At 45.7% G+C, this 12011-nt stretch overlaps 1 pseudogene; it reads left to right on the top strand.

The window, feature by feature from the left end:
* Nucleotides 1-253: 253 nt before the first annotated feature.
* LOC139228724 (zinc finger protein 208-like) overlaps nucleotides 254-12011 on the top strand; it is a 197311-nt pseudogene continuing 185553 nt past the window's right edge.

Below are 12011 nucleotides of genomic sequence, written 5' to 3'. Positions count from 1 at the left end.
TAACGTCTCATCCGAAAGACGTGGGCAATTTGCTTGTGCTATTTCTTTCCACCGGAGTGAAGAAATAGCGCAACTTCTGACAAAAAAATCGGCGCCCTCCCTCCACAGAGGCTGCCGGACCTCATTTCTTTGTTGATTGAAGGAATTACCCAGAGTGCGCCGCGCTCCCGATGGATGGTCGCCGATCTCCGGAGCGGCAGCCACCCATCTGCGCGCGCACCCAGCCAGCTACACACGCGCCTGCGCGCGCACCCAGCCGCTTGCGAGCAGCGGTTGCGTGGAGACGGGAGACGGAGAGAGGCGTCGCCGGAGCATCTTTACTCTTAAAGCCGCGTCCCGGTAAGTAAGGCCACGGTACCAATCTGTGCGGGGGAAAAGGTTTGAATTAAGGATGGCCGTTATAAAGATCGTTGTAATTTCCAGCGGGGAGGGAGCGCTCCCCATCCCCCAATCAGGCAGTTTGCTGGATCCGCCATTTTAACCGCTTTGGTCGGAAATTAAACCGAATTGCATTCGCATTAAATTAGTCGTTTCGGTTAAGCCCAATGGGTAACGTTGCGAGACTTGAAAACGTCGCTTAAGCAGTACTGGGGGAGTGTGACAGCAGCAGAGGCCCTAACCTTTGGATAGGACGTTAAACAGGCCCAGTCTGACTGTTCAGGACAGGTCAAAGGTCTCATGGCAGTGTTCACAGGCGAGCTCTCCTAGTCTGTAGGTAAATGTTTCTGTCCCAACCAACACCCCGCCAAAGACAGATTGGCTGGACATTCATCACATTGCTGTTCCTGGGATGTTGCACAGAATGGCTGCAAGTGTTTTATTAATTTACTCTTGGGATGAGAGTGCTGTTGGCATGGCCACATTTTTATTACCCATCCCTAGTTGCCCTGAGATGGTGGTAGTGATCTGCTGAAGTCTTTGTGGTGATGGTGTTAGGTAGGAAATTCCAGGATATTGACCCAGCAACGATGAAGGACCAGCAATTTATGTCGAACTCAGGATGGTGTGAGATTTGGAGGGGAACTTGATCCTGCTGTTCTTGACCCCCTTGCTGGGGCTGGAAGTTGCTGTTGCAGCAAGTTTGGAGAGTTGTTACAGTGCATCCTGTACATAGTACCTACTGAAGCTCCTGTGGTGGTTATAAAGATCAGTGTCCGGGGTACCAATCAAGACAGACTGCTTTGTCCTAGCTGGCATCAAACATGTTGAATTTTGTTGCGGCAGCACCCAGGAACATTCTTAACATTCATTTTAGAGGGTGGGGAGGCTCTGAACAATCGGGAGGTAAGCCACTTGTCACAGAACACACAACCTCTGCTAGGTTCTTGTAGCTACATTGTTGATATGGCTGGTCTACTCAGTCCGCTATAGTCATGATCTTACAAAACTCTTAATTCAGAAATTGTCCGCTTAGATTGGAAAATTGCCAATGTCACTCCATTATTTAAAAGTGGGAGAGAGAAACCAGGAAATTATAGACCTATTAGTCTAATGCCTGTTGTGGGGAAGTTACTCGAATCCGTTATTAGCGACAGAGTAAGCTCTGTCAGCTCAAGACCAACAAGGCATCAGGATGGAATCCCTGCTGAGGCACGAAAGTATGGTGGCAAAGCACTATTGGCACGAATGCATGACCTCATCTCTGTCATCTGGAAGGAGGAGAGCATGCCGGGAGATCTCAGAGATGCAGTAATCGTGACCATCTTTTAAAAAAGGGGACAAGTCCGACTGCGGCAACCACAGCGGAATCTCCCTGTTATCAGCCACTGGGAAGGTCATTGCTAGAATCTTCCTCAACCGTCTTCTCCCTGTGGCTGAGGAGCTCCTCCCAGAGTCACAGTGCAGATTCCGTCCACTACGGGGTACAACGGACATGATCTTTACGGTGTGACAACTGCAAGAGAAATGCAGGGAACAGCACCAACCCTTGTACATGGCCTTCTTTGACCTTACAAAAGCCTTTGACACTGTTAACCACGAGGGACTATGGAGCATCCTCCTCTGTTTCAGCTGCCTCAAAAGTTTGTCGCCATCCTCCACCTGCTCTACGACGACATGCAAGCCGTGATCCTGACCAACGGATCCACCACAGAAGAATGAGAGGTGATCTTATCGAAACGTATAAGATTATGAGGGAGCTTGACAAGGTGGATGCAGAGAAGTTGTTTCCACTGATAGGGGAAACTAGAACTAGGGGGCATAATTTTAGAATAAGGGGCCGCCCATTTAAAACTAAGACGAGGAGGAATTTCTTCTGAGGGTTGTAAATCTATGGAAGTCGTGCGAGGTGTGAAAGCCAGGACATTGTCTTAAATTTATTCAGAGATAGACAGTTTCTTAACCGATAAGGGGTTATGCGGAGCGGGCAGGGAAGTGGATTTGAGTCCATGATCGGATCAGCCATGATCGTGTTAAATGGCGGAGCAGGTTCGAGGGGCCGTATGGCCTACTCCTGCTCCTATTTCTTATGTAGATCCAATCCACATCTGTACTGGGGTCAAGCAGGGCTGCGTCATCGTGCCAACCTCTTCTCAATCTTCCACGCTGCAATGCTCCACCTCAAACTCAACAAGCTCTGCGCTGGAATGGAACTAAACTACAGAACCAGTGGGAACCTGTTCAACTTTCATCGTCTCCAGGCCAGATCCAAGACTGTCCCATCCTCTGTCATCTAGCTACAGTACGAAGACGACGCTTGTGTCTGCGCACATTCAGAGGCTGAATTCCAACTCGTAGTCAACATCTTCACTGAGGCGTACGAAAGCATAGGCCTTACACTAAACATCCGTAAGATAAAGGTCCTCCATCAACCTGATCCCACCAAACAGCACTGCTCCCCCCAGTCATCAAGATCCACGGCACAGCCCTGGACCACTTTCCATACCTCGGGAACCTATTATCAGCAAGGGCAGACATTGACGTCGAGGTTCAACATTGCCTCCAGTGCGCTAGCGCAGCCTTCGGTCACCTGAGGAAGAGAGTGTTCGAAGATCAGGCCCTCAAATCTGGCACCAAGCTTATGGTCTATAGTGATGCCCGCCTTCCTGTATGGCTCAGAGACATGGACCATATACAGTAGACACCTCAAATCGCTAGAGAAATACCACCAACGATGTCTCCGCAAGATCCTGCAAATTCTCTGGGAGGACAGATGCACCAAAGATAGTGTCCTCAATCAGGCCAACATCCCCAGCATCGAAGCACTGACCACACTCGACCAGCTCCATTGTGTAGGCCACATTGTTCGCATGTCTGACACAAGATTCCCAAAGCAAGCGCTCTACTCTGAACTCCTACACAGCATGCAAGCCCCAGGTGGGCAGAGGAAACGTTTCCAAGGATACTCTCAAAGCCTCCTTGATAAAATGCAACATCCCCACCGACACTTGGGAGTCCCTGGCCCAAGACTGCCCTAAGTGGAGGAAGAGCATCCGGGAGGACGCTGAGCACCTCGAGTCTTGTCGCCGAGAGCATGCAGAAAGCAAGCGCAGGCAGCGGAAAGAGTGTGCGGCAAACCAGACTCCCCACCCACCCTTTCCTTCAACGACTGTCTGTTCCACCTGTGACAGAGACTGTAATTCCCGTATTGGACTGTACAGTCACCTAAGAACTCACTTTTGGAGTGGAAGCAAATCTTCCTCGATTTTCGAGGGACTGCCTATGATGATGATGAGAATTATTAGTGACAGTGACTGAGCTCTTGGAAAAATATGATCTGATCTGATCAGGAATGTGGACCTTGAAATAGCAGCACATTTGGAAAGCAGTGACAGGATCGGCCCAAGTCAGCATGGATTTATGAAAGGGAAATCCTGCTTGACACATCTTCTAGAATTTTTTGAGGATGTAACTGGTAGAGTGGACAAGGGAGAAACCAATGGATGTGGTGTATTTGGACTTTCAAAAGGCTTTTGACAAGGTCCCACACAAGAGATTGACGTGCAAAATTAAAGCACGTGGTATTAGGGGTAATATACTGATGTGGATAGGGAACTGGTTGGCAGACAGGAAGCAGAGAGTCGGGATAAACAGGTCCTTTTCAGAATGGCAGGCAGTGACTAGTGGGGTACCGCAGGGCTCAGTGCTGGGACCCTAGCTATTTACAATATACATTAATGATTTGGATGAGGGAATTGAGTGCAATATCTCCAAGTTTGCAGATGACACTAAGCTGGGTGGCAGTCTGACCTGTGAGGAGGACGCTAAAAGGCTGCAGGGTGACTTGGACAGGTTAGGTGAGTGGGCAAACGCATGGCAGATGCGGTATAATGTGAATAAATGTGAAGTTATCCACTTTGGTGGCAAAAACACAAAGGCAGAGTATTATTTGAATGGCGGCAGATTAGGAAAAGGGGAGGTGCAGCGAGACCTGGGTGTCATGGTACATCAGTCATTGAAAGTTGGCATGCAGGTTCAGCAGGCGGTGAAGAAGGCAAATGGTATGTTGGCCTTCATAACTAGGGGATTTGAGTATAGGAGCAGGGAGGTCTGACTGCAGTTGTACAGGGCCTTAGTGAGGCCTCACCTGGAATATTGTGTTCAGTTTTGGTCGTCTAATCTGAGGAAGGACGTCCTTGCTATTGAGGGAGTGAAGCGAAGATTCACCAGACTGATTCCAGGGATTGCAGGACTGACATATGAGGAGAGACTGGATCGACTGGGCCTGTATTCACTGGAGTTTAGAAGGATGAGAGAGGATCTCATAGAAACATATAAAATTCTGATGGGATTGGACAGGTTAGATGCAGGAAGAATGTTCCCGATGTTGGGGAAGTTCAGAACCAGGGGACATAGTCTAAGGATAAAGGCTAAGCCATTTAGGACTGAGATGAGGAAAAACTTCTTCACTCAGAGCGTTGTTAACCTGTGGAATTCCATAGCGCAGAGAGTTGTTGATGCCAGTTCATTGGATATATTCAACGGGGAGTCAGATATGGTCCTTGCAGCTAAAGGGATCAAGGGGTACGGAGAGAAATTAGGAAAGGGGTACTGAGGTGAAACATAGAAACATAGAAACATAGAAAATATGTGCAGGAGTAGGCCATTCGGCCCTTCTAGCCTGCACCGCCATGATCTTATTGAATGGTGGTGCAGGCTCGAAGGGCCGAATGGCCTACTCCTGCACCCATTTTCTGTTTCTATGTTCATGGAGTCTCCTCCAATGTTTCCTGTAATTTTTTGGGGGGGCACGGCCTACTCACAATTTCATGCTTTAATATTGCAAATGCCGGTCCTGGGCTGTGAGACCAGCAGAGGGCTGCGCAGCTTATAGGGAACCGTTGGCTCTTCCTTTGATTAGTTGCCTAATTATCCACCACACATTCAGAACTGGATGTGGCAAGACTGCAGAGCTTTAATCCTGATCTGTTGGTGTGGGATTGTTTAACTCTGTCTATAACATGCTGCTTCTGCTGTTTAGCATGCATATAGTCCTGTCTTGTAGCTTCACCAAGTTGGTACCTCATTTTAAGTACACCTGCTCATGCTCCCGGCATGCTCTTCTACACTTCTCCTTAAACTAGGGTTTGTCATCTGGTTTGGAGGAGTGAGGAATATGTCAGACCAGATTGTGCCATTGTTGATGGCCCATGGCATCACATGGGTGCCCAGTTTTAAGCTGCAAGATCTATTAATCTATTCGACTTACACGATGCTAGTGCCATACAACATGATTGGTGTTCTCAGTGTGAAGACGGGGCATGGTCTCCACCAGGACCGTGTGGTGGTCATGCCTGCCAAATACGGTCATGAATAGACGCACCTGCTACAGGTAGTTTGATGAAGACGAGGTCAAGCAGGTTATACAATTGTTTGTTTCTGCTATTTGCTACAAGTCTAGTCTGGCAGCTATGTCCTTCAGGACTCTGCCAGCTTAGTCACTGGTTCTCTCACCGAGCCACTCTTGGTGATGGACATTGAAGTCCCTAAACCAGAGTACTGTCTGTGCCCTTGCTATCTCACTGCTTTCTCCAACATGTTCAACACGGAGGAGTACTGATACATTAATTGAGTTAGGGCGATGGTTGTAATGAGCAGCACGTTTCCATATTTGATCTGAAACCACAAGACTTGAAGACTCCCAGGACCACTTCCACCCTACTTATACCACTGTGACCCCACCTCTGGTGGGTTTCTCCTGCCGATAGGACAAGGCATACACAGGGATGATGATGGAGGAGTCTGGGACATTGGCTGATTGGTATGATTCTGTGGGTATGACTATGTCAGACTGTTGCTTGACTATTCTGTGGGGCAGTTGTCCCAACTTTGGCACCAGTCCCTCAGATGTTAATGATGGGGACCTGACGGATCGACTACGCTTTGCCATGTCCTAATTCCTAATTGAGCATGGCTGTAATTCAATAGCCTTTTGACATTCATTATCAAAGCACGTATGAAGAATGGACACTTAGTTGGGCAAGAAACCGGAGAGTGGTTGGTACAGAAAGAAAGTATACTAGAATGAGTCAGTGTTATGATGGGGGGGGGGGGCGAGGAGGAGAGTAAAAGGTTTATGATGGAGGGAGGAGGAGGTTAAAAGGTTAACAAAACAATTGGTGAGACAGACAGTTCCTCTGTAACTTGTGACCGTAATTGGGCATCACTCTCAACAGGCAGCAATTGATCTGCACTGTAATCTGTGACCGCAATAATTGGGCACTACTGTAACATAATTATGATCTACTTGTTTTAGGAGATTCTAACAGTGCCGATGGAAAACACGCGGCAATCAGACTCTGTTCTTGAGTCACCTGAGATGTGCCAAAAAGGGATGACTTTGAACATTTCCAAAGGGTCAGAACGTCGGCAGCGTTCCCGAGATAGATTGAAGCTCTTCATCTGCTCTGAGTGCGGCAAGAGCTTTAACAAATACTCGCACCTCAAACTGCACCTGCTGGTCCACACAGGGGAGAAGCCCTTCAAATGCCGGGTCTGTGAGAAGGACTTCAACCATCCGTCCAGCCTCCGCAAACACGAGATCACACACACTGGAGTGAAGCCGTTCAAATGTCCCGACTGTGAAAAGAGTTTCAATGACTCGTCAAATCTGTCCCGGCACAGGCGCATTCACAGTGGTGAGAAGCCATTCAAGTGCAACACGTGTGACAAAGAGTTTACCTATTCTCATCATCTAGTGTCGCACCAGCGCACACACACAGGAGAGAAGCCATTTCAATGCCTAACGTGCGGGAAAGAGTTCAGCCAGTCATCCACACTGGTGATGCACCAGCGTACACACGCGCCAAAGAGGCCCTTTAAGTGTGGCACATGTGGGAAGGGGTTCCAGCTATCACGCCACTTGGTGAATCACCGGCGTGCACACACAAAAGAGAAACCATTCGAAAGTGGGAAGGAGTTCAAGCAGGATTCCAGTTTGGTGAAACACAAGCGGATCGACACGGGAGAGCTGCAGTATAAATGCAGCAAGATGTTCCGTCTGTCACACAACCTAATGACCCACAAGCGTAAGCACGCTGGCAAAAAGCCACAGCAGTGCCCCTCAATCAAGCAGGAGTTCAACCAGCAATTGTCCTTGGTGAAGCACCAGCGCACACACAGTGGGGAGAGACCATACTTGTGTTCAACTTGCAACAAAGGGATCAAGGGCTCCAGCACACTGGTGGCACACCAGCAAGTCAACACAGGCGACAGCCCTTATTGTTGCATTGGCTGTGGAAAGGGTTTCAAGAACTCATCCAATCTCACAGAAGAGCGGCCATACAAGCATACAATCGTGCGCACAATTTATTGAGCCATCAGAAAGTCCATACAGGAGGGACTCCATTCAAATGTACGAGATGCAGGAAAAGCTTTAAAACTGCCTTCAATCTGTAACATCACCAGCACAGCCACAGTCCGTGCGATCTTGTCACCTTCCTTTCTTTCTCCCTACGCTCACCTCATTACACACAAGATCAGCACCTGGATGAGACATTGGCCATGAATATCCACAATCTCTGTTCGGCTGCCGTAAGTGTGATGGAATGTGAATTGCAATGTGCCACTTGAAGGAGGTACTGACCCACTGGAATTTGTGGGGTAAGGCAATTTGTGCAAGTTAAGCGGATGTCCGCACCAGTATCGGTGCTTTTTGGACACCCGCTTATAAGGGAGAAAAATGTGGCATTTGAGAGCAAAACTGGTGGGACCGCTTTAAAAATTCTGTCAAGTATGAGATTGGCCCCATATAATTGAAATTTAGCAACCTGTAATTTTATGGTGTGTTCCAGGCCATGGTCCAAGCCTGGAACACTCCTGTGGGCCCCACTTTGTTGCACCATAGTATGGGAAACCAGTATCTGAACAGGGTCTTAAACTTTCGGCGCTTGAGGTGAGAGCTACCAGAAATCAATAAATGATGCCATCTCACCGGATCTGCCTTTTTCATTGCCAAGACTTCAGAGGCAGTTGGAGCTTCTGCTATTAGATCTTCGGACACAAACCTGCCAATACCATGTCGTGTACTATTTTCTGCCCAGGTATGATTTGGCTGCTGGACTTCCACCCCAGCTGGCCCCAAGGCAATTCAGGACCATTGTTTTGAACATTTTGTTTCCATGCAACAGCCCAAACACCTCCCAAGTTTGCAAATTTCATTTTTTTTCTGCTTTCAGGGAATACTGGAGATATGCAGGAAAGGACATGGGGAAATAAAGGAAAAGTTAGTTAGTCTTTGCAGAATCTTCAGAAAGAAGTATTGTCAGCAGATGTACTTCAGATACTGGTACCAACATGCAATAGGAAAAAGTGCACTTAAGATAGCACATTTTAATTTTGCATAGTATGCTTCTTGTGTGATAAACCTAACTCTTCACCAAACTAGTCTTTGTGTCTAGTTTTATGGAACTCAAAATGCTCTCCCTTGGAACAGCCCAAGTTTAGAAAGCCAGACTTTCTAATTGTGCTGCACGGTATGAATATTTCACGCACTCACTGTTTCATATTGCTGAAATACTAATGATAACATTGAGAACAATCTCATTTTTTTTCCCTTCCCATTTGCCTGAGTGACCAGAGTGAAGAAAATATTTAATAGTGAATATTAAAAAAGCTGTTTCTATATTGATTCATTGAATGCGCCCAATGTGTAAGGGATTACTCTCTTCTGTAGACAGGTACACACGAGGGCGGCTGGAGCAGATACCCTAGCATTGAACCACTGCCGAGCTCCTTTAATTGTCTAGTCTCTATCCATCCATCCATGCATGCATGGGGCAGAAGGCGACTTTTCTTCCATGGTGTCTTCACCTGAGTAACCACCTCTCTCGACACCTCCATGCCGAACACAGCTCAGATTAGAAGTCCCTGCTTTGGGACACTGAACATAGAATCATAGAATCATAGAAACTTACAGCACAGAAGGAGGCCATTCGGCCTTGCTGTGCTGGCTCTTTGAAAGACCAGTTGTGCTTAGTCCCACATCCCTGCTTTTTGTCCAAAACCCTGTAACTTCCTCATCCTCAAGTACCTATCCAACTTTTTTAAATGATTTATGTAATCAGCTTCCATCATCATTTCAGGTGGAGTATTCCAGATCCTGACAACTCAATGGAAAAAATTAATTCTCCTCCTCTCCCGTGTTAGATATTTTGCTAATGATTTTGAATCCATGACCTCTAGTTATTGACTCACTCGCCAAAAGGAATAATTTTTCTCTCTTTCAAAACCTCTCATCTTGAAAACTTGTATTAGGTCCCCTCTTAACCTTTTTTGTTCCAAGGAGAACAGTCCTAACTTTTCCAACCTCTCCTCATAACTGAAGTCCCTCATTCTGGTAACATCCTGGTAAACCTCCTCTGCACCCCTCCTAAGGCTTTGACATCTTTCCCGAAGTGTGGTGCCCAGAATTGTCCACAGTACACCAGCTGAGGCCTAACCAGTGATTTATAAAGTTCTAGCATGATCTATTTGTTTTTATATTCTATTCCTTTATTTATAAACCCAAGTAACCATATGCATTTTTAACCACCTTATCAACTTGCGCTGCCACCTTTAAGGATCTTTGTATATGGACACCAAGGTATCTCTGTTCATCTACACTTTTCAAAATAGTGCCATTTATTGTATACCTGTACTATCTTTCCATATTAGTCCTTTACATTACTCTTCATTAAACTCCATTTGCCATGCTTCTGCCCATTTCACCATCCTCTGTCATCCTGAAGCCTGTAACTATCCTCATCACTATCTACTACTTTGCCAAGTTTCGTATCATCTGCAAACTTTATAATGTTGCTCCCTACACCCGAGTGTAATAATAATAACTTTTATTTATATAGCTCCTTTAACGTAGTAAAACGTCCCAAGGTCCTTCACAAGAATTTTACAACATGTTCGATATTGATCATTGAGAGCGCGAGAAGGAAATGTAAAAAGAGGTTAAAGGCTCGGGTCCGAAGCGACAGCCAAAATGCGCACGCAGATAGACACAGGCGAAAAAACAAAAAAGACGACATTTAAATTACATTGTAAATTATTCAATAAGGAGTATACAATAGTAAAATCAATATAATAAAGATTAATTATAATTAAACAAAAGATATACCATAATTATAATAAATTAAGTTTAAAATTAGAAAATCAGCAATTGAATCAAATTAAATCTGTTATTAGCTGTCTTTAAGATTAATTCCCTGACCAGTGATTCAATTAATCTGGAAGAACCAATCACTGTCCTCCATCCTTGTGATGTCATAATTTTATTACTTTTTATTTCTCATGTTATCCTCTTGACAGGACCTGGAATAGCTCCAGGCTCGAGCTGCCTCCGTTGTCAGGGAGACACTTATGTTTAAATCTCTCTCAAGCTGCCACTGTTGTCAGGGAGACGCTGATATTTAAATCTCCCTCCAGCTGTTCCCGGCTCATGCTACCTCCGTTGTCAGGGAGACACTTTGGTCGGAATGTAGGTAGTTTATAAAAGTTTGAATGGACCCAAACCTGACCATTGGGCACCACCACGTAAAACCACCTCCCAGTCTGAAAAACATCACCGCCCTTTTCTCCCTGTTACTGAGCCAATTTTGTATCCAAACTGCCACTTCCCCCATAATTCCAAGAGCTTCCATCTTAATAAGCATCTTGTGTAGCACTTTGTCAAAATGCCTTCCAAAAGTTTATATATACACAACATCTACTCACTATCTTGATCAACATTCTGTTACCTCATCAAATAATTCAATCAAGTTAGTCGAACACGATTTGCCTTTTAATAAATCCATGCTGGCTCTCCTTGATTAACTCATTCCTTTCCAAATGAAAATTTATTTTGTCCTGATAATGGTTTCCAATGACTGTCCCACCGCCGATGTTAGGCTGATTGGCCTGTAGTTTCCTGGTTTATCCCTATCCCCATTCTTGAATAGTGGTATAACATTAGCAACCCTCCAGTCCTCTGGCACTACTCCTGTATCCAATGAGGATTGAAAGATTGTGACCAATGCCTCTGCTATTTCTACCTTCTTTCAGCAACCTAGAATGCATTCCATCCGGACCAGGTGATTTACCAACTTTCAGTAATGCTAATCTTTTTAGTACGTCTTCTCTATCTGTTGCTATCCTGTCCATAACTTTCCTCTGTTTTACTATAACCGTCACCTCATCCGCCTCCTTTGTGAAGATGGGTGCAAAGTACTCATTTAATACTTTAGCCATGTCCTCTGCCACAACATGAAGATTTCCTTTTGGGTCCTTAATAGGCCCAACATTTTCCCCAGCTAACTGCTTACACTTTTGAGTGCACTAAACCTCAGCATTACTACATCTCCCATTTCTGGAAACATTTTAAGTAAAATCACAACCTAGAAATGTGCAGATATGTCAGATGCATGTCTGCCAAAACTTTTTTCCAGTATTTTGATGGGATTGAAGCAGTAAATCTTAATGGCTCCCAAAATACCATTTTTTTTTTCTAAAGAGACCATGGAAGGAAAAATCTCCCAAATCTTGCAGGAATTTTATTCTACTGAAATGGCCCCATCCATAATCCCAAATATTTTAGGGGTGATACC

This window comes from Pristiophorus japonicus, chromosome 2 (assembly GCF_044704955.1).
Source record: "Pristiophorus japonicus isolate sPriJap1 chromosome 2, sPriJap1.hap1, whole genome shotgun sequence".
NCBI classification, from domain to species: Eukaryota; Metazoa; Chordata; class Chondrichthyes; family Pristiophoridae; genus Pristiophorus; species Pristiophorus japonicus.
The sequence above is the reverse complement of the archived record's forward strand: the minus strand, read 5'-3'. Positions and strand labels throughout refer to the sequence as shown.